At 42.6% G+C, this 23,303-nt stretch overlaps 1 long non-coding RNA gene across 9 annotated transcripts in view; it reads right to left on the bottom strand.

Annotated features, from left to right (window-relative positions):
• LOC113912270 overlaps window positions 1–23,303 on the bottom strand; it is a 236,479-nt gene that overhangs the window by 165,517 nt on the left and 47,659 nt on the right. For 5 of the 9 annotated variants that reach the window (XR_003516774.1, XR_003516770.1, XR_003516771.1 and 2 more), the window contains exon 4: window positions 19,811–19,919. This is a non-coding gene — a long non-coding RNA (uncharacterized LOC113912270). Of the gene's footprint in view, window positions 1–19,806; window positions 19,920–23,303 lie in introns of all 9 variants that reach the window. The other 4 variants (XR_003516772.1, XR_003516769.2, XR_003516766.2 and 1 more) reach the window with 1 other exon arrangement.

Here is a 23,303-nt window from a genome sequence, read left to right as displayed (position 1 = left end):
CTGGATGTTCCCAGTTCTTCCTGTTATAGCCTCTTGTAGCTCTTTGTGTGTTTCTTGCAAAGAACTTGCTTGGGTCCGAATCCTTTTATTGTGTAAGGAACAGAAACTGAAGTTAAACCATCCCAACCCCCAAAAGATGCTCTTATGAACTCATAGGACACCTAAATCCCAGAGATGGGGGGACTCACAGACCTCTGGGACTTGAAATCTCTCTCCCCCTCAGCTTAAATCTTGATTCTGCTGCCTTCTTATATGGTGACCCCCTTCTTTTCTCCTGAGAGAACCACATGGTTCTCCATGTGGCTGGAGTTGAGGCAGGCAGGTGTGCAGACACACAGCTCCATCCAAACCTCCAGGCTTTCCACTTCCTTTTGCCCATGTAAATTCCCAGGAGGGAACTCTGATTGGCTCTGCTTGGGTCATGTGCCCATTCTGGAGCCAGTCACGCCAGCCAGAGGGATGAGCAACTGATTGGTCAGCATCGGTCACATGTCCACCCTTGGGCCGGTGAATGTAAGGATAGGCGTATAATCAGCAAGTGGTGCAGAACTACATGGTATAGACAAGGAGTAGATCCCCTGAAAAAAAAGGGAGGTGCTTTGGTCTGAAGAAGGGTGCAAAGGTATTGAACAACAAAAAGAGCCAAAATCCATGTCAGCGGCTCTCAGATCTATAATTATCTGTTTGATTGTATATTTGACCTTTGTCCCCACTGATTGCCCCTTGGGGGCAGGGACTGCTGCCTGTGTGATCGAGGGCTGTCTTGTCACTACCTTATGGAAGGTTAAGGAACAGAGCTAGCTGGAAGGCTTGGGAGCATCCTATCTGGAGACATCTGAGGTGGGGGCGATGAGTGGAAGTTGTCCTTGGGGCTCTCCCTCTTCAGGTCTCATCCATGCAGGTGGAGTGGAGATTATTAGTCCAATTTCACAGATGAGAACACTGAGGCTCAGAGAAATAGAGTGACTTGCTGAAGGGCTCTCAGCTGGTAAGTGATAGAGTCATGACCAAAGCCAAGATACCACTCCACAAAAATTAGGGCAAACTCTGAGACTCACAGCCCAGAGCTAGTGCTCACTGCCCCCCACAAATACCAAGCAGGCCTCTGAACCTCTGTAATTTCCTCTCTCCCTGAACAACTCACTTGCTGCCCCGTTTAGGTTGGACTCCTAAGGCTTTGGAGTGCAGGAGGAAGCAGTGGTTGGGAAAATGTCGCTGGAAACAAAAAAGCACAGTGTTCTCCATGTCCCTCCCCCTAAACCCTCTTTCTCAGTCAGCCTGCAGATGCTGAACCCAAAGAACCACCCTGCAAGGTAATGACTCATAACTACAGGGAGAGGCCATAGTGATTCCACTCAGCACTCTGCATCCAGAAGGCATCCACCTTGACTAATGGCCTGGTACAAGAGATGGAATTATTATTCCTATTTGACAGGTGTGAACATTGGGGAAAACGGAGTGATTTTCAGCAAGCATAACTGATGGCTTTTAATTGCCAAAAGCTAGTCCATGAACAGAGTTCCAGGAAAAGGGTGGAAACTTTTTGCCCGGAGGCATCTCGGGGATGATAATACATATTTGATAAAAACATTCTAGCCCATTCATACACATTCTGTCCGGATCCTTTCCATACCCCTTGGAGGTAAGTTTCATTACTGAACCCATTTGACAGGTGAGAAAACCTGAAGCTCAGAGAAAACAAGTCAAAAGCTAAACTCTTGCACCCGATAATTGGTTCCTTCTCCTACAAGTACAATAGCAATGCCAATGTCACCCATGAAATCCTCATCTGTTTTTATTGGATTCATGACAATCCTAGCTTGACATGATAGAAATAGCATGTGGGGGTTGGTGCCTGGATGGCTCAGTCACTGGACTCCCAGGTCATGATCTTGAGCCCCATGTTGGGCTCTCGCTTAGCAGGGAGTCTGCTTCTCTCCCTCTCCGTCTGCCCCTCCCCCAACTCTCTGTCTCTCTCTCTCTCTCTCAAATAAATAAATTAATTTAAAAAAAAAGAACAAGAAATAGCACTGGGCTTTTCTTGAGCACCTACTGTGTACCAGACACTATGCTGGGCCTGGGGTTGCAGTTCTCTGATACAAGGAACTGACAGCTAAATCCAGAAACAAACAGAAAATTACACATGTGGAATGTGCTGACAGAGATATCTCATTTTCTTCATTGCTCAGTACCCCTTTCAAGCAAAAAGCACCCACATTTTAGGGGAACTATCTCTTCTCCGTGTCATGTGTGTGGTTTTGCTAATCCAACTTGATATCCAGACATTCCCAAAGTCCAAAGGCGGGACATGTAACCCGTGCTGGCCAATCCCAGTAGCTCATCCCTCTGGCTATGGTGATTGGTTCAGGAATGGATTCACAACCCAAACAAAATCAATCAGAGTTCTTTCCTGGAAATTTACAAGGACATGGGAAGAAAGAAAATGGTCAGGATGTAGTTATGGGACTGTCTATCTGCAAACAACTCTCCTTCAAGCCCAGCCACACACAGAAGACCCATTTTCTGGTGGAGAAGTAGGGTCATTATACAAGAGAGGCTTCAAGTCCAGGAAGTCCATGGGCAAGCACTCCAAGCAAGGGAGCCAGGGGGAAGCTGGAGTGTCTTCCTAGCCTAGCTTCAAAAGTCACAGAGCATCCCTGCTGCCATAATCTATTCATCACAGGTCTGCCACAAAGCCTGGCTATATTCAGGACAGGGGATTAGACTCCATCTTTTGATAAGAGGTGTGTCAAGGAATTCATGAATGCATTTTAAAACCACCACACCTCCTGTTGCCCCTTCTTCAGCCTGGAGCCATGATCTTCTATTCTTTCCAAGGCTGATGGACCTTCGGAAGCAGCCAACACCACACAACCCAGAGCAGCTGCAAGTCATTCCTGAGGACGTTTTGGTACTATGTGTAGAAATACTGCCTAATTGTGACCAGGAGAGAGGGTAAGCGGGAACAAGACACAAGGTCCCTACAGCTCTTTCTGGCTCCTTCTGGAAAAGGAAATGAAAGAAACTAGGACTACCCCTCCCATTAGCAGACTCCTTTACAGCTCTCATTATCTTTCATATCCAAGCAGCTCTGTGACTTGGGCAAGATAATGGTCCCCATGTCCCAGAGGAGGTCCTGGGGCTTTGAGAGAGAGAATGAATTGCTCATGATTGTGCATAATCAATGGAGCCTGGATCCTAAGTCCCCAGTGCTTTAATTGGGAAGTGTGGGGGGGTACATCCTCTTATTTTTAACCTGTGCTTCTCCATCCTATGAACTGTGTATGTCTCTTAGATCATAGGGGAGAAGCGGGTCCCACCAGTGAGGTTTACACCCATCTTAACTGCTCAATAAAACCTCATGAGACTTCCTCAAATCCAGAGAAGTTAAGTCCTGACACTTTAACAGCTCGTTCACGATACACAAACCAGATGGACCTGGGCCTTGAATCCATTTCACACCATCAGGCAGCAATCACGTTAGAGGCTGTGCATGCTGGCCGGGCACAGAACCCTGTTCTTTGTTCTGTCTGCAGACACCCTGGGGCAGGGGTGGAGGGTACCCATTTCCTGTCTTGCATCTGTTTATAAATGTGCCACCAAGGGAGAAGGGCTGTTGTTTGTTGGTCTTTCCCTCTGGATTTAAAACACACTTGCAGCTCTTCATGAACTAAGACAGGTAGGATTTTAGGAAACTGGCACTCTCCGAAGAAATTAACAGGGACGTGAGGTCTCCTTAGAGAAAGATAACAACATAGTCTTTGGTTTTTATGCTTCTAGTGGGGGAAAAAATGGAGTAGTGTAGACCATGGACTCAGGATTCATGAAGACCTTGGTTTGAACCCAACTCTGCCACTTACTGTTGATTTAACCAGAGACAAATGAGCTCATCTCCAAGCCTCTCTTTTGTCATCTGTAAGATGGGGATTGCATAAAGTTGTTACATCTAAGGTAATCGTGAGCATAATGGGGCTGGTGCATAATATACACTCAGTTTGCTTTCATAGCTGAAGCTCCAAGAGCTCAGCAAGGTGGTGTAGGGAACAGGTAATGGCCTTGTTGGGAATTCGATTCAGAAAGTGTACAACTCAGCGCTTCCCAAAAGGTGACCCAGGGGGCACTGGTTTCAGAAGGTATTCTGTGAGGAGAAAGGACATGAAAAAGAAGGTCTGTCTTCAATTCAGTTTGGGAAACATTGGGTAAGATGAAAATAAACATACTAGTTGTATTTTTAAGGCAGTTCTTCTCAGGGCTTTAAATATGCTAATGCATGCTTGTGGATTTCCCCAGTGGCCAAGGTGAAGGATAAAAGTAAATGTGTGTATGAGATGGGGAAATAGGTAGGCTCCCATATATTTGATCACAGAAGATGATAGAAAGGTAGATGATAGATGGATGGATGGATGCATGGATGGATGCGTGGATGGATGGATGGATAGATGGATGGATGAATGGGCAGGTGGATGGATGGATGGATAGAAAACATCATCCCCCTCAGAGCCTCCTTTGACATGTTCAGACAATTAGTATTTTGCAGAACACAATTTGAGAAAATTTGGTGTAAACAATGCGGCAAAGTGCTTATAAAAGTTGAGGGGGGCACCTGGGTGGCTCAGTTGGTTAACCATCTGCCTTTGGCTCAGGTCATGATCCCAGGGTCCTGGGATTGAGTCCCGTATCGGGTTCCCTGCTCGGCAGGGAGTCTGCTTCTCCCTCTGTCCCTACCTACTGCTCGTGTGCGCTCTCTCTCAATCTCTCTCTCTCTCTTATGCAAAAAAGAAAAGAAAAGAAAAGAAAAGTTGAGAAGGGGTGATGTTCAGGGATGTTGAAGTAAAAGGAGTCACATTGTTTGTTTGTTTTTAAATATTTTATTTATTTACTTGAGAGAGAGAGAGCAGGAAAGAGAAGGAGAGAGAGAGCACACGGGGAGAGGGAGAAGCAGACTCCTCCCTGAGCAGGGATCCCGACATGGGGCTCGATCTCAGGACCCCGAGATCATGACCTGAGCTGAAGGCAGATGCTTAACCGACTGAGCCACCCAGGTGCCCCAAGGGAGCCATTTTGGACTGGAGAAGGAACACCTGTTCTATTTTGACAGAAGGAAAGGAGGAAATGTTAGAATTTTAGTTATGGTTCGTGGTAGGATCGAAGTAGAAAAGGAGGACGTTGAGGCAGGACGTCATGGCTTTCATTTTCTCCCTGAAATAAGGTACAAGGCAGGGAAGAGGCCAGAGGGGCCATGGGGCAGAGGAAGGTAAGGTTCAGCAGGAAGATGGGGAGAGCAACCAGGATCCCTTGAGTTTTTCAGAGAAATCATCATCAGTCATGATTAACTCTATTGTTTCAGTCCTGTAGGACTTATTTTATTTTATTTATTTTTTTTAAAGATTTTATTTATTTATTTGTCAGAGAGATACAGAGAGAGAACAAGTAGGCAGAGAGGCAGGCAGAGGGAGAGGGAGAAGCAGGCTCCCCGCCAAGCGGGGAGCCCGATGCGGGGCTCGATCCCAGGACCCTGGGATTATGACCCGAGCCGAAGGCAGCCGCTTAACCGACTCAGCCACCCAGGCGCCCAGGACTTTAAAAGAACTCTGCAGAATTGGGTAGTCTATATTTTCAAAAACTCTTTCTTTCGACTCAAATGTATATGTAGAAGTGCACTGAGTCTTTCCTATCTAGATACTGAGGTTGGTTAGAGGAATCAGAAATGGTGTCTACCTTCCCAATAATAGCAATTGCTCACTTTTGAAAAAAAAAAAAAGTGTATATGTTAGACTGAGTAAAGACCCCCAAACATATCCACATCCTAATCTCCAGAACCTGTGAATTTTACTCAATATGCCAAAAAGGGCCTTCACTGGTGTGATTAAATGAAGGATCTTGGGATGGAGAGATGATCCTGGATTATGTGGGTGAGAACTAAATGTAATCACAAGTGTCTTTATAAGGAGAAGGCAGAAGGAGATTTGACCTCAGAAGACAGAACAGAGATCAGAGAGATGGGGCCACAAGCTAAGGAATGCCATCAGCCCCCTGAAGCTGGAAGAGGCAAGGAACAGATTCTCCCCTGGAGCCTCTAGAAGGAACCAGCCCTGATGACACCTTGATTTTAGCCCCAAATGATTCATTTTGGACTTCTGACAACAAATTCTTTCTGTTTTAAGCCACTAAATTCATGGTATTACACTAATACATGGTATTCCATGCTGTTACACCAGCAATAGGAAACTAACACATTATATATGTATGTATGAATGTAGGTGTATTATGTGTGCGTGCGTGCATGCGTGTATTTGTGTGCACGCAAACTTGTAATAGAGATTATTACTATTAACTTCCGTATGCAGGTAGGAATATTTAGAAACAAAAGAGTTTAGATATTTGGCTTCAGGCCACACAGCTAGAGAGGGGTGAACCCGGGCCTCAGACCTGGGGAATCTTGCTTCAGAGTCTACACTCACCCTACTATGCTGTCCCTCTTGGTGTTTATGAGTGTTGGGGAATGTAGGGGAAGGAGGGCTGGCCAAGAAATACAGAATGGATGAGATGGTATTAAGAAGGAATGGAATTAAGGATGATTCACAGTTGGCAGGATGGATGGAGCACTGGGAGCAGCCCAAACACCCAAGATGGGAGGATGCTTAGCACCCCACGGCCCCTGGCCATTAGTCCAGTATGAGCAGCGTGGTGAAGCACGTGGGGCTGCATTCAAGTGAAGCTAGCGTCTCTAATCAGTTATGAGGCTTTAGACAAGTGGCTTCACCTCTACAAGCCTCAGTTTCTTTCCGGTTCATAATAGTAACCACTTCATAGCGTTGTTGTAAGGATTAAATGAGATTATACACGAAGAGAGCCTAGCTCAGTGCCTGGCATACAGCAGACCCTCAATGATACATGGTTACTATTGACTTTATTGTTACCACCTAATACCACACAGCCATCAACAATCATCTCCACTTCTTTATGCTAAAAATTGGTCATGACATATTCAGTAACATAGCAGGTTAGAAATTAGTAAACTCAGTGTATTAATACGGAGAAAAACATCTCCAGGGGAAAGCGCTGTTTTCTCTGGGGGATGAAACCATGCAATTTTTTCCTTTCACTCTGTTTTTTTTTAATTGTCATAAAATACATCTAACATAAAATTTACCATCTTCACCCTTTTTAAGAGTACAATTCAAAAGTGTTAAACATATTCACATTGTGTCTTTGGTTCCTTTTGTTCCTTTTTTATTTTCTACATTTTCCTAGAATGGATACAAATTACTTTTGTTAACATATTATAACAGACATATTTTTTTAAAGATTGTCTTTATTCATTTGACAGAGAGGGAGAGAGAACACAAGCAGGGGGAGGGGCAGAAGGAGGAGGAGGGGCAGAGGGAGAAGCAGATTCCCCGTAGACCAGGGAGCCCAATGCAGGGCTCGATCCCAGGGCCCTGGGATCATGATGTGAGCCTAAGGCAAATGCTTAACCGGCAAGCCATCCAGGCGCCCCTGACAAACGTTTCCAAGTGCTCATGAGCATCGTTGGGGAAGGCTAAGTCATTTTCCCAACACCTTCATTAAAATTGGGAATAAGCGCTTTCCATCTTCATGGAGAGCAGTTGCATTCCACCAGGCAACACCCAAAGGTTTTTTAGCTCTAGTTTTCTAGTTTCACTTAGAAATGTGTTCTAAAGAAATGCCCCTACATGTACGGAAGGACGGAAACGCTAATGGTTTAGTGCAGCATTCTTGCATTGAAAAACACTGGAAAAACAACTTGGAAGTTAAGTCACTGAGGATTGATTACATGAATTATGATCTATCCATAATACGGAATATGAAGTTACTGTCTTGCAAATGGAATGAAATGTGTGTCCTGGCATGGGAAGATGCCCACAATGTTAAGAGGAAAAAAATCAAGCATCAGAACAATGAGGGCAGTGTGAGCTTGTCCACATTGTAAAATAGAGATCACACAAGGACTGCTCTGTGTGTGTGTGTGTGTATGTGTGAATGCACATTCAAAACATCTATTAAGATTTACCCCAAATGTTAGCAGTAGAAAGGGGAGTGGGAATTGCAGATTATATGGATTTTTAAAAATTTAGAATGAACATAGTGTAATTCTACCATACAAAACGAGGAGAAGGAGGAGGGGGAGAAGTAGTAAAAACACTAAACCTGCCATCAAAGAGGAGTTTTATCATCGTTGAGCATTCTCGAATGCCCTTGGAGGCCGACGCAGCTGATGCACGGTCTCCCCCGAAAGGGTCAAGGGCCCGCGCAGACGGCCGGGCCAAACTCCTGCAGACCAATAACTATCCATCTTGGTCTCAAAGTCAGGAAGTCACTTCCACCACCTCTGTCAATAACTCACTTCAGGGCTTAATAAAGTTTCCCTGCAGGAAGTTCTTCCTCTCATCACTGCTAAGTTTTTCCTGCTGCCCTATTGCCCTAATGGACGGGTCACTGTTCCCACCCTGTGCAGTGGCAACGCTCTTAGAACCTTGACACCTGGGGCAGAGACCATAACCTATGTCTATTCCAGCCCAGACTGGGGAGGCTTCTCTCTGCAGCCCAAGGGGTCCCCAAGGGCCCCTGGTCTGCCCATCCCCGACACTGGATGCTGTGCTCTGCATAAACTCTGCCTCCCTGGCCTCTTCCTGTCATATTTCATGCATCCCGATGGTCACTCAGGCCAAGATTTACGGAATTCATATCCTTTCGAGCTGAAGGAAAATGGGAAAGTCAAGATTTACTATCCCCCTAGGTAAAGCTAGGAAGGGGTGGACCCAGGAGCTTGTAGGGTTGCGGGGGTTCGGGGGGGTTGCAGAGGTGAGTTGGAGAGACAAACATTTATTTGGTCAGAGCCTCATCAAGGCGGGGCCTGGGACTCTGCCATTCTTGACAGCAAGCACGTTTCTTCCAGAACCTTCTCTCCTCTCACAGACTGTACTAGAGTGTGCGGTACAGGACTAGGGGGCTACAGATGACGACAGACCACTAAGACAAAGCTCCTGCTCTCCATAAACTTGGCATTCCTGGAAGGGGATGAACAGGTACATCAGTAATTCTTATCTAAAGCAAAGATGTTTTAGATGTCTCTCAGGACAGTGATGAAAGACAAGTATCTGGAAATCAGTAGAGTCCTCACTTTGTGGCTTACTAGTAGAGATATTTGGACAAGTTATTTTAACCTTGCTGAATCTTCATTTCCTTATCTGTGAACTGGGCTTGATCAACATCCTTTCTTTGAAGGGATTATGTGTGCATTTAAGAAGTGAGCATGTGAAGGCTTCTAGAGTCCGACGTCCAGCTTTAATTCACAGCCCTGTGACTCACCAGTTGTGTAACATTAGATAGGTCACTTAACTTCTCTGTGCCTCCATCGTCATGTCTGCGAAGTGGGAATCACAGGACTCATACCAACCTCACAGAGCAAATATGAGTTAATGTATGTGAGGCACTTAGACCAGGGCATGGACGATAATAAATACCATGTAGGTTTGCAATTAGTGTTAACACAGTGAATATGTGTGGAAGATAAATCTGGAAGGGTGAAGTGGCATCAAAATATTCTGACATCAAACTGGGGATTAGATCAGCATGGCCAAGGGGGTTAATAGCTCAGGCTGATTTAGTGGTGGTGTATGCACAGGCATAAAAATTCGTTGCAGCTCATTAGCATGTGTGCATTTTGTTGTGCATACATTATACCTCCATGAAAAATGAAGACTTCCACAATAATATTTTTAAAATAAAAATGAGAACAGTACAGGCTCCGTAGTCAGATTACTTAAGTAGGCATCTCAGATCCACAACCAACCAGCTACCCGAGCATGGTTTCAAGGGTGCTAAACTTTGTGCCTCTCTTTCTGAGTCTGTAAACTAGAAATAAAGTCAGTATCCACCTCGTAGGGCAGTGGGCTTAAATGAGGTAATACGCATAAAGTTCTTTAAAGAGAGACTAACAAAGGGGCACCTGGGTGGTTCAGTGGGTTAAACATCCGCCTTCAGCTCAGGTCATGATCTTAGGACAGGCTCCAGCTCAGCGGGGATTTTGCTTCTCCCTCATGTTCTCTCTCTCTCTCTCAAATAAATGAAATCTTAAAAAGAGAGAGAGTCTGACAAATACTACACATTCAATATTATAATTTTACTGGCAAAATTAGTGGTTTTGAGTTGGGGTGTTAAGTTTGCAACTAGCTGTCTCTTCCCAGTGATGTGGCTTTGAGACAGTCACATCTCCTTTTGTCACCTCATATCCCTGCACTGTCACAGGCAATAGTAAGGCCTAATTTGCAGAGTTATTGCAAGGACTGGAGAGAATATATGGAAAACTGCATTGATAAGCACCCACTCTGTGGTAATTCATCATGATCACCATCACCGTCAACTACAATAGCATCAACACCATCGTCACTACTCTCATTGGTCAGGAGGGAGTTAGTCCAGGTTCCAGGTGAGAATACACTTCATCCAGGGGGCATGGAGGCAGCCATGGAAGACTAAAAATGGAACATGAGGGCTTGCGGTGGATCAAGGGAGCCCCTCCCCCAGACTGTGCCCCCCAACCCACACAGTCCACAGCCACTTCTTTATACTTCAGTCAAAAATCATCTAAGGATCAAGTGATCTGAATGGCCCTAGAAATAAGGTGAAATGTGCTTCACCCCCTTTCTCCTTTAGAGGGATCCACACGACCCCCTCACCCCTCTGGGAGAACTTGGGAGTCTTAGACACCTCACCTCCTGGACTGAGAGCCAACTCAAATCTCAGGAGACTTCTGTGAAACCCAAGGAGATTAGGACTGCGGGTCACTGTGAAACAGTAAGAACAACTGGTATCGCTCTCCAATGCTAAGAACTATGCTTCGCACACAGTAAGTGCTCAGGAAATATTTGTTGAATGAATAAATGTTTTCCACTCACATTTATGAGGTGCCTATTAGGTGCCAGGCACTATGATAAGCATCTTACGCACGTGATCTTAAGTAAGCCACACAACCACCCCTTGAGTAGATTTCTATTGCTTGTCCCAGTTTATAAGGAAGGCATTTCATCTCAGAGAGGTGAAGCACATGCCCACGGTCATCCAGTTCAAGTGTGGCACAACTGGCCTTCAACCCTAGTGGAGGCTCATTTCCAAGCTGGTGCCCTTCCAGTTTGCTTCATTCCCTCTCAAGTGACTTACACTTTGCAAGTTCCCATGCTCTCCAACCACCGCCCCCCCCACCCCCCCACCAGCCCCGCATGCACGCAAGTGTCCTGACCCGACCAGACACACAGAGGACTTGCAATGGCTGCCTATTGAGTGAATGAACAAATGTCACAGACCATCTGTGGAAGTCTCCCTGGGAACATACATCTAGTTCAACTTTCGAACAAGTTGAAGCGTCTTTCCTTCCCGGCTCCCCTGGGCCCCTTAAAACTTGGGGAGGATGCAGCAGCCCTCAAGCCCAGGCTCTGTCCCAGAGCCAGCAATCCACGGGAGATTAACGTCCATAAGTTACAGAACGCTGTGATTAGTTTTCCTATTTAGTTTTGAGCCCCAGGATCCATAATGTTTTCTCAACATGACCCCAAACATAGTCCCTCCGTGGCTGGAGTCTCCATGTTTGCACCAAGAAAGGAGCAGAGTGGTACCTGCCCCATCTCTGTCATGGGATTACGGGAGGCCAGGGAACCTTCCAGAGTCCCCATTCCTGCATCTCAGTTAGGTAAATATTAAGATGTTAATACATATAATGTTAATCAATACTTGCTTTATAAGCCATTGTGACAACTTAGGATACTGTCAGGACTACACTATGTATTAAGTAAATGGAAACAATTCCTACCCTTTGTTTTATTCTAAGACTTTGTGGATTGAAAAACTGCTTTTATTTTATTCAGAACCTTAACTGTGCAGGACATCTGTAAGACACGTCTCAGTGTCAGGAACAATAGAATGTGAAAAAGTTGTGCACCTTGGCGTTCAGGATAAAGGGTATCATTATGATCACAATGAATGCGAATGCACTTTGTCAACTATAAAAAACAAAAAACAAGGAAGAGCAAGAAAGTAACTAAAATGGGAAAGTGGGCCTTGCCACGCCCCTGGATGGGTCATGAAACAAAGACTCAGAGAAGTCAGCTGCCTGCCGTAGGTCACACAGCAAGTGACTCTCTCGGTTTTAGTTTATTTTATTTGACTGTTTCACTTTGTTTTGTTTTATTTTGCTTTGCCTCACTTGATTTGATTTTACTTTATATTTTATTTTGTCTTTAAACTATGCCTGTGTCTACATTTGGGCCTTAGTTAGAGCAATTCCTGCTCCAGAGAAATTGATGTCACAACCCCTATTACTACCTGGGCCATGGTTGACCTGTTGTTCATTTTCTTCCATGTGTGCCAAAGCTAAATCTTTGGAAGTGGTTGCTTTGGAGGACTCTGTGGGAAGGAGTTCTGAATTCATATCTGAGGTCAGTGGAAAAGGCTCACCCCAGCTAGGGATGTGTATCACGGGTGTTGAATGGGAAGTGATATCGAGTGTGCCATGAATAGGCTGTGTCAGAAGAAGGCACCCGAGATCTAGAGAAAAGCATAACTCCATGAGCTAAAAGGCCTTTGGAGACCAGTTGGCCCATCCCCTATATTGTATGTGAGTAGAGAACGGAGCTCATAGACAGTGAGCCCCTTGAGGAGGCAGGGAGGGGCCAGAGTCAGCAGAGCATCCTTTCTGCGGTGCTGAGGATGACTGATCACAGGTGGGCCTGGTGCAGAGCCGCTCCATCAGCACTGGCCACTGCCATCCCATCTGATCCTGTTACCCTCCCACTGTGATGGCCACAAGGAGCCGTGGGCGGTGAAGGCTGTCACCCTTGCCAGAGGCTCCCGAAGCGGGGGTACCTCCCTCTCCCATCTTCCACACTTCGGCTGTGTTTACTCTATTCACAAAGTGGCTTCCTGTTTCGAAGAGGAATGAGCTTTTTAAAGGGTTATAAATGCAACTCAAAAGGCTTTTTGGACATCAGATGGCTCATAAAAAAGGGAACGTTTTGACGACTTCAGCATAAATGAATGAAAAACATACGGTGTGTGCCTCTTGCTCTTCTGTTGCACCAAAATCTTCTGGCAAGAGAAAGAAGTAGAAGTGGCAAGTGGTTTGGGTTTCACTGTATCTGGGACTTGAATTTCCAAGGTCCAAAAAATGTAGCTTTTATTGCAAGCCAGAGCATATTTAAGTAGAGAGGTTGCCTCTTATTAAACTAGCTGAAAAAAATAATAATAAGGGAAAACATTTCCATAGACTCTTTTAAAAGTCTCTTCTGTCTTGCTGAGTTCACTTCAATTACAGGTTCTAATTCTCGCTTCTAAAGCAGGATCTCTCAATCTTGGCACTGTTGCCATTGGACCAGGCGGTCCTTTGTGGTGGGGGCTATCCTATGCTGGATGTCCAGCAGCAGCCTTGGCCTCTACCCACTAGATGCTGGTGGTGCCCTCTCCCTGGCCATGACAATCAAAAATGCCAACCTCAGAGAGCCTGGGTGGCTCAGTCAGTTGAGCGTCCAACTCTCAATTTGGGCTCAGGTCATGATCTCAGGGTCCTTGGATCAAGCGCCACATTGGGGTCCGTCAGGCTCCATGCTCAGTGGGGAGTCTGCTTGGGATTCTCTCTCTCTCTCCCCCCTCCGCCCCTCCCTGCCCCTCTAAAATAAATAAATAAATCTTTCTTTAAAAAATGCCAACCCTTCCCCTGAAAACCAATTTTCTAGAGTCACAATGCATTAACCTAGATGTTCTAGAGTCAATAGTGAGGATGGGAACAAGTGAATAGATGAAAGAAAACAAAATTGACTTTTAATAAGAAAATTAAGATAAAATAATTGAATTTGGGTATTTCAATGAAAGACCTATGCAGATTATTCACGTTATTATATCTTTTTCATTTGCGTAATGTTGAAGGGCCGCAAGACAACCCACACAAATGCCTGAAATCCAACCAAGAGCCTGAAGTTGGCAAACCCACCTTTGTGCAGTCAAAAGATTGGCCATGAAGACCATGCATGGAAGGACTTCATTCAAACCTCAACTTGAGCTTAACTTTATTATGTTTATCCAAGAATATAATCAGCTTGATGAACTAATATCAAAAGCAACATACTGTAATGGTGTGGGTATGGGTGTATAAGTGTGTTTGGGGTGTGTGAGAAATTTGAAAAATGGCAGATAGGTTGACCAACCATCCCAGTTAGCTCAAGACTATCTGATTTTAACACTGAAAATCCCACATCTTAGGAAACCCCTCAGACTCCAGTGAGTTCCAACAGCTGGTCATCCTACTAGGAGAACAACAGACCTTCCAGAGATAGCCTTTACCTATTGCTGTAAATGATGGCTATTAACAAAGAAAAAAGAGCGTAAGCTTCTAAAGTCACTCACAAAGACACACAAAGCTTAACTGTGCAAGGTCACTGTGTGTATGGCAAACACCTTTATAGATCTGGATTGTGGGTCTCCTTGAGTTTGTTTCACCATCACATAGTAACTGAGGTCCAGAAGGGTCCCTCAGCATATGACACGAACCAAGTCTTGGAGTGATATCAGTGAAAATGATGAAGCAGTTAGCTCCAAGGACCTGTCACCCCATAGACACATTGAAAAGCAAGCAAAAATGGGCAGAATCAACTTTTTCTGAACTCTGGAAGATAGGCAGAGGTTTATAACAACCAAGAAAATGCCAGGGGTGCGGGGAGAGAAGGCAATTTAAAAATGGTTGGACAGCTTTGTGACTCTTGACTTACCCTATCCCTCTGCTGGTGGTCTTGAAAAGAGCTACATTCCCACTGTGGGGCCCTGGTCCCTGGTTCTGGAGAATGCAGAGCTGTATGTAGTCTGCTTGGGCACCCATCACAAAACACTATAGACAGGGTGGCTCAAACAACAGAAATTTCTTTCTCATAGTTCTTGGGGCTGAGAGGGCAATATCAGGCTTTCATTGTGAGAGCCCTCTTCCCGGCTTGCTGATGGCATCTTCTTGCTGTGTCCTCACATGGTGGAGAGAGAGGGGGCTTAGGTCTCATCCTCTTTTTATGGGGACACTAATCCCAGCATGAGGGCTCCATCCCCATGACCACATGTAAGCCAAATTACTTCTCAAAGACCACACCTCCAAATATCATCACGTTGGGGGGTCAGGGTTTCAACATGTGATTTTGGAGGCAGGTGGTCATAATTAAGTCCACAGTAAGAATAGACCTTATTCTCAAAGAATTGTATTTGTATATTCTAACCTGTCTGGGGGTTCCCTGAAGGAATGACACAAGATGCTCTAGCCTTTGTTTTGCCTAACTCGGAACTCACTCAAGGCAAAAAATTGACTACACAGAGGGCTTTCCTTCAAACCATCGGGCAAATGGATAACTCATTGCTATGTGGAACAAAAGATTACAACTGAGACAAACACTAAATGTTCTGAAAGCCTGGGGAAACCAATGAGAAAGAGACTTTCTTTGGGAGATTGGGGCATTCAAAAGCTGCCACATACACTGGGGACTTTAGAAAGTCATACATGTGCCCATGGCATGACACATGGCAGAATGTATTCTCAGAAAAGACCTGAGAAGATTACAAACTTTTGCCTCTAGCAGAATCTAGGCTTGGTACAAACAGGAGCGAAGGCTAAGGCAAAGTTGTAAATAGTGTGGCTACACATTGAAAGTGTATCCCAACATAGAGCAAATCAGCAAATGCTGAGCATTTTCTTTTTTGCCTTCCTTTCTATTTCTCTTCCCTCACTCCCTCCTCTCTTCCCTCCCTCCCTCCCTTCCTTCTTCCTTTTCTCCCTCTTTTTTTTTTTTGCAGGGGGAGAGTATATAAAGAAGTTCCTGTCAAAGCATTACCTGAACACAAGTTAAAAGAACAGGCTTCCGAGACCATACATGACAAAGAATATGGAATTTACAAAAATAGTTAAGAAAAGTCACTAAGTAAATAAACTGCTACAGTCCAAAGCCAGCAACACAAATAAATGTAGAGGAGGTAGAAGAATCTGACTTCCAGAGTTACCACAATGTACTATTTTCAACAAAAAGCTCTAATTGTGCAGGAAATAGCATATTAACTATGCACAAAGGAAAGTAACAGAAAAGGTTCCTGAGGAGGCACAGACATCAGACACAAGTCTACATCAAACTAGACAAAAGATTTTAAATCAACTGTCTTAGATACAGCTAAACAGCTACAGGAAATCATGGACAGAGAGGTAAAGGAAACCAAGAGAAGGATGTCTCAACAAATAGAGAATATCGATAAGGAGATAAAAATTATGAAGAGGAACCAAAAAGAAATTCTAGAGTTTCAAAGTAAAATAATGAAATGAAAAAGTTACTATAGGATTTCAATGGGAGATCTGAGCAGTCAGAAGAAAAATCAGTGAATTTGAAAATGAGTCAATTGAAATGATTTACTCTGGGGTACAGGAGAAAAAAAGAATAAAGAAAAAGGAACAGAGTGTAAGAGACCTGTGGAATACCATCAAGTGTACCAACAAATGCATCATAGGAATTCCAAAAGGAGGAGGAAAGAAAGAAAAGAGTAAAACGAATATTTGGGGAAAAAATATATATATAGTCAAAATCTTCCAAAGTTTGATCAAAGAAATTACCCATCCAAGAAACTTAATGAATAACAAGAAGAATAAAAGCAAAGAGATCCACACCTAGATGCATTAAAGTAAACTACCAAAAGTCAAAAGCAGAGGGAATCTTGAAAGCACCAGGACAATGACTATGAGAACCTCCATAAGATTTCTCAATTTCTTATCAAAAACTAAGGAAGCCAGAAGGTAATGGGATGACAGGAATTCTATATCCAGCAAAACTATGCTTCAAAACTGAAGGAGAAATTAAGACATTTCAAGATAAAAGCTGAGGGAGTTGATCACTAGTAAACCTATCAAACAAAAGTGCTTAAGGGAGTGCTTCAGGCTGACATGAAAAAACACTAAATAGTAACTCAATGCCATACAAAAAAATAAATAATTCCAGTAAAGGTAGCTACATAAGTAAATATAAAAGCCAGTATTATTGCATTTTTGGTTTGTAACTTCTATTTCTATTTACTAGACTATTTAAAAGACAAAAACATAAAATAATAAACATAAAACAATAATTATAAGTCAACATTAATGGCTCACAATGTATAAAGACAATATATTGTGACAACAATAACACAGAGAGGGTAGAATTGTATAGGACTACAGTTATTGCATGCTATTGAAGCAAAGTTGATATACTCAAACTAGATTGTTATAAATTTAGGATATTAATTGTAATCCCCATGGTAAGCATACAAAAATATTTTTTAAAATACAGAAAAATAAATGAGAGGGAAATAAAAAACTGGTTAATTATAAAACATCAACTAAACACACAAAAAAGCAGTAAAGGAGGAACTTAGGAATAAAAAAGATATAAACCATACATCTATGGCCAATTAATTTTCAACAAGAGCGTCATGAACATCAAGTGGGAAAAGAAGTATGTTTTCAATAAATGAGGCTGGGACAACTGGATATTCACATGGAAAAGAATGAAGAAAGATCCCTACCTCACACCATATGTAAAAATTAACTCAAAATGAATAGATAATCCAAATATGGGAGCTAAAGCTATAAAACTCTTGGAATAAAACATAGTGATAAATCTTCAGGACATTGGATTTGACAATGGATTCTTAGATATGACAGCAATTCCATTCCACTTTTAAGTATATAGTAAAACAATTGAAATCAGGTACTCAAATCGTTTTCTAGCAACTTTTAAATACACGGTATAGTATTATTAACTATATTTGCCATGCTGCCCATTACATCCCATGACTTACTTATTTTGTAGCTGGAACTTTATACCGTTTGAACTCCTTCATCCATTTTGCCCACCCCCCTAGCACTCACATCTGGCAACCACCAATCTGTCCTCTATATCTATGAGTTTGTTTTGTTTTTTAAGATTCCACATATAAGTGAGATCATAAAGTATCTGTCTTACTGATTTCACTTAGCATAATGCCCTCAAGATCCCTCCATTTTGTTGCAAATGGAAACAGTTCATTCTTTTTATGGCTGAATTATATATATATAATCACATATATATATACATATATGATATGTGTGTGTGTGTGTGTGTGTGTGTGTGTATCACATATCCATTGATCTGTCAATGGACATTTAGGTTGTTTTTGAATCTTGGCTATTGTAAATAATGCCGCAATGAACATGGGAGTGCAGATATCTTTTCCAGTTAGTGTTTTGGGGTTTTTTTGGATAAATACCCAGAGGTGGAATTGCTGGATCATATGATAGATTTATTTTTAATTTTGAGGAATCTCCACACTGTTTTTTGTGGTGACTTCACCAGTTTACATTCCCACCAACAGTGCACAAAGTTTCCTTTTTCTCCACATCCTCGCCAATCAAAAACTGCTTGAACACAAATATTCATAGCAGTACTATTTATATTAACCAAAATGCAGAAACAAGCCAAATTTTCATCAACTAATGAATGGATAAGCAACATGTGGTCTATTTGTGTAATGGACTATTACTCAGCTATAAAAGGGAATGACATACAGATACATGCTACAATGTGGAAGAACCTCAAAAATATTATACTAAGTGAAAGAAACCAGACATATATTGTCACAAATTGTATGATTCCATGTATGTGAAATATCCAGACCAGGTAAATCCATAGAGACAAGAAGCAGATTACTGTTTGCCAGGGGTTCAGGGGAGGGAGAATAGGAGATGACTGCTTGTTGAGTAGAGGATGTTCTTTAGGGATGATGGAAATGTTTTGGAGCTAGATAGAGATCATGGTTGCACAACACTGAACATGCAAATGCACTAAATGCCACTGAATTTTTCACTTTAAAATGACTAATTTTATGCTATGTGAATTTCACATGTATATATAAATATACATTTATTTGCTGCTTATTTTATAAATACATATATATTTTTATGTATAAATATACATTTTGGAGGGAAAAAGAGCAAAGATTAAGTCTTGTTCAACATCTGTTTTTACAGACATAAGCATTAAAGCTTATAAGAAGGTTTTCCAGGCAGAATGGCTCAAATTTGGAAATAATAATATGAATTTGGATGCTAAAGAATGTAAATCATAGTTACTTGGGAAATTCATCTCAGGAAGGAACCAGCAAGAAACTGGGACAACTGGTCAACAAAGGCCAGGGAGCAGGACTGATGGGCCAGGCTGTGCTGACATGAAATCTTGCTCTGCAGCCCAACTGTGAGCCATGTCCACCTGACTCCTGACCTCTTCCTCTTTGGGGGTCTTTATGATAGGCTCTAGGACCCAGGGACACATTTGGATCACGCTCACCTAGTCTCCCATGTCCCAGGGTCACGAAGTCAGCAAGGCCTCAGCCAGGAGGGCTTGAGGGTATATCTGGGGTGCCCAACAGACAGACAGACAGAAACACACACACATCACTCATCACACAGGGTGTTTTCCAGTACCTACTTGTTTTTTAATCACAATAATAATAATATCACCCATAACATCCTTTTATTAAGTGCTTATCACGTACCAGACACATGCATACATGGCAGCCCTGAGCCCTCTCAAAAAGCTGAAAGTCAGCTCATTTGACTGATGAGGAAATGTTCACAGAGAGGCAATTTCAAATCAAGATTCAACCTCCACATTGTAGGAGAAAACAAAATATACCATCCCATATTGCAAGTGAGTACGATGCTTTTTCTCCCCACAACGCAGAAACCCAAGAAGTTATAAAGCAACTCACTTACTCGCTGGGCTTCTCCAATTAGGTAGATCTGAGTTTGGGTCCCGGTTTTGCCACTTCCGAACCAAAAAGTTGATCTAATCTTTCTCTGCTTCAGTTCATTCTTCTGTAATCTGGGAAAAGCAAGGGAACCCCACATGAGTCAGGGATTGGCTCTGTAGGGTTTCAGTCTTGGCTAGGCAACTCACTACTTGTGTCATTTATGCATTGCTCAGACTTTCTTGTGCCTCAGGTTCTTCATCCAAGAGATTGGATAATAATAGTATCTACTTCATGGAATTGCTGTGAGTAATAAATGTGTTATCATAGGCAAACCTTTCTGGGGAGAGCTGGCCATGCAGTGAGCAATGTTTACTATAATTACTTCCACTACTGCCTACCCGATGGTCTTACTAGGCAGATTCAAGGAGAGAATGCATACAAAGCTTTAGTACAATATCTGACATGTAATAAGTGTTCAATAAGTTAACTGTTATTATTTGTTTAATCAGTTATTCAACATATATAGACACCTATTATGTGCCAGGTACTGTTGTAGATGCATAGTATACAGAGATAAATATGATATTGCTCTCATTCAACGGAGCACACAAACCTTGGTATGCTTTAAATTTTCAAAACACCTTGACCAGTAGGCACTGCAGTCTGCTTCTGTGATGGTATCCTTGTAGACAAAACCATTGTTTGCCCTGGAGTTTCACTGTCTCCTATGACAGCTCCTAGCATATCTGGCTATTTACACTTAAAATATTTAAATTTAATAATCTAAAATAACCTAAAAAATAAAAATTCAGTTCCTCGGTTTCACTTTTCACATTTCAAGTGCCCAGGAGTCACATGTGACTAATGTCTACCGTACTGGATATTACTATAGAACATCTCCATCATTGCAGAAAGTTCTGTTGGACAGCATTGCCCAGAAATGGTATGCCTCCAGACTTCTGATGCCAACTGACAACCTCGTGGCTCTTCTCTTCTGATTACCCTCCTGTGCTTTGGTCAACAACGTGTGTGTGGTTGTAAATGTTAGCACATACCAAGCCTAAAAGCGCTGGGCTAACTGAGCTTCTCCATGGCACTTATGAACAGGCATGGCACAAATACTCCTGGTCCCAAGTTGATTTATCTTGATGTTTGGTTGAATTCCTCACATTTTGGATCTCTTTGGTAACCTTTTCACCCCGTTCTTTTTTAAGGTGGCTGGCTGGCTGTTATAATTCATCATGAATGCATCTTACTCCAAGCCTGGCTCCCCTGACAGAAGGAACAGCCGGTCTCTGAGAGGTCAAAGACATTTTTCTCCCTTCATCTTTCTCAGTTTCCAGCATAGATTTGTCACTCTGAGAAAGCATGAATTCTGGATTTGATGTACTTTAATTGATTTCACCCTCGACAAGTCAGACTGTCCATCAGCTCGCTCCTTGGGCTTCCCTGAACTTTGCTTAAGGCTAAGGTTTTCATCTGTCCCTGGACCCAAGCTGTCACCAAGCAATTTACTCCCCTCTCCAGCCCCCAGGAGCCATCTCATTTTCATTCCTGTAACTCTCCTGAGGCAAGAGAAAGAGAAGGGGGATAGCACAGGAGAAAGATGTTCAATGAAGGAAAATTAGTACAGGATAAAAGCAAGAAGTATGGATGGGAAATCCTCATCAATTGTCAGCTCTTCTGGTGAATTCATCTGATTGCTTTGTCTGAATTGCTAGTGGGCTGAGATCAGGGGAAGTGTGGGTGTATAGATGGATGGACGGGTGGATGGATGGATGGATGCCTGGACAGACGGATGAATAGATGAATAGATGGATAAATGGCCAAACAGATGGATGGCTGAATGCATACTTTGATTAATTGGTGGGCAGGCAGACAGGAAAGCACACAGATGAATGCATCAGCAAATAAAAGAAGGCCAGGCAAATCACTAAAAATTTGATTCATCCAGTAGAACTTGAAATGTTTATGTATTGTCTTGCTTATGCTAGAAACTGAAACAAACATGAAGGATGAGAAATCATACATAGTCCCCATCACCTAAGATCTCACACTCAAAAAAAGGAAGAAGAGCATATAACAATAAGTCACAAGATAGATTATAATAAGAACATTTATAATATAGTAAGTATAAAGAAGTTGGAGGGGGCACTTTCAGAGACATCTCACTGAAGCTCAGTAAGTAATCAATTAAATTAATAAATGTCAAAGTGTTTTCCAGGAGTAGAAGCCCAAAGAGCCTACTTGGGACTGTTCCTGGGTGAAATTATAAAGTAGAATATGCGGGTTTCATCTGAGTGCCCTCTGTTTCCCCCTTATCCATGTGAAAAATATGGGTTCATTTTGACCTATCTCTCCTTTCATGAATAAATATGAATCTATAAGGGATTGGTTAAATGTATTACTTCTCCCAGGCGTTTGTGTAACTTGAAACGGGTTTCCTAGACCCAAGATTCCTCCTGGTAGAGGACTAAGGGCATCAATGAGAATATTATATACTTTGTTTAGGCTTGCATGTGATTCCAGCAAACTAAAAATACCCAGTTATCTAGAATCGGTTTGATTATTTGCTAAATGATGTCTGGCGATGACACTGACAAACCAAGTCAATGTCAAAGACTCCATGGCTAGTAATGTAAAGCAGTTACTTCCAAATAAACCTCCAGATGAACCAACTGGTTTTCTCACCAATAAAGCCTGATTGACAGATGATTGCTGGTTTGATTCATGATGGAAAGAATCTCCACCACCTTACTCCCGAAGCCTGAGAAGACATTCCTAAAACCTGGGTGCTGTCCATGGTTCTAGATGAATTCAGGTGTGCTGTGGCTTTCTAGTGTGAGGAATGCAAAGGGCATTAAGGATGACAGTGATCTCTTGCACAAAATTCTCCTAGAAGGACAATTTTAGATTGGCTCCCAAAAGTTCCATAAAGGATGATGCCTTTTGGTATGAAGAGAGATACAAGATTTGATTTCATTCTAGATCCAAATCCTACCTTTATCACTTCTCTGTGCCTTAGCTTTCTATTCTATCAAATCCTACTTCATATGGTTATTATAAGAATTAACTGAAATAGTGAGAGGAAGCGGAGAAGAGTGGATAAAACTGGGGACTCCGACAACTGTCTACATGGTTTTTGAATTCTAATTGCTGCTTTTAACTTTGTGACTTTAAGAAATTTACCTCCTCCTTCTGTGTGTCGCTTGCTTCAACAACAAATGGGCATATGATCGTAATAGTATGTATTTCATAAATTTATTAGATGAGTATGAAGAATGTTAGCTCATGTGAAGTTCTTAAAACAAACTTTGCACATTCTAAGCCCCCATTAAGTGTGTATTGCATTTGCCATTATTAGATCATTTTTCCATCCTTGGTTATCATGTATCTGGATTCTTCACTAAGGAGATCTAGATTTATCAACAGTGTTTATTCCTTCAGTTAGTCTTTCTTTCATTCACTCAAGTCAGAAAATATTTACCAAAGACCCACTCCTGTTCCTAACTCAT

The sequence above is a fragment of the Zalophus californianus genome, chromosome 14 (assembly GCF_009762305.2).
Source record: "Zalophus californianus isolate mZalCal1 chromosome 14, mZalCal1.pri.v2, whole genome shotgun sequence".
Taxonomy (NCBI): Eukaryota; Metazoa; Chordata; class Mammalia; order Carnivora; family Otariidae; genus Zalophus; species Zalophus californianus.
Note: the sequence above shows the minus strand (reverse complement) of the source record. Positions and strands in the feature narration are given on the sequence as shown.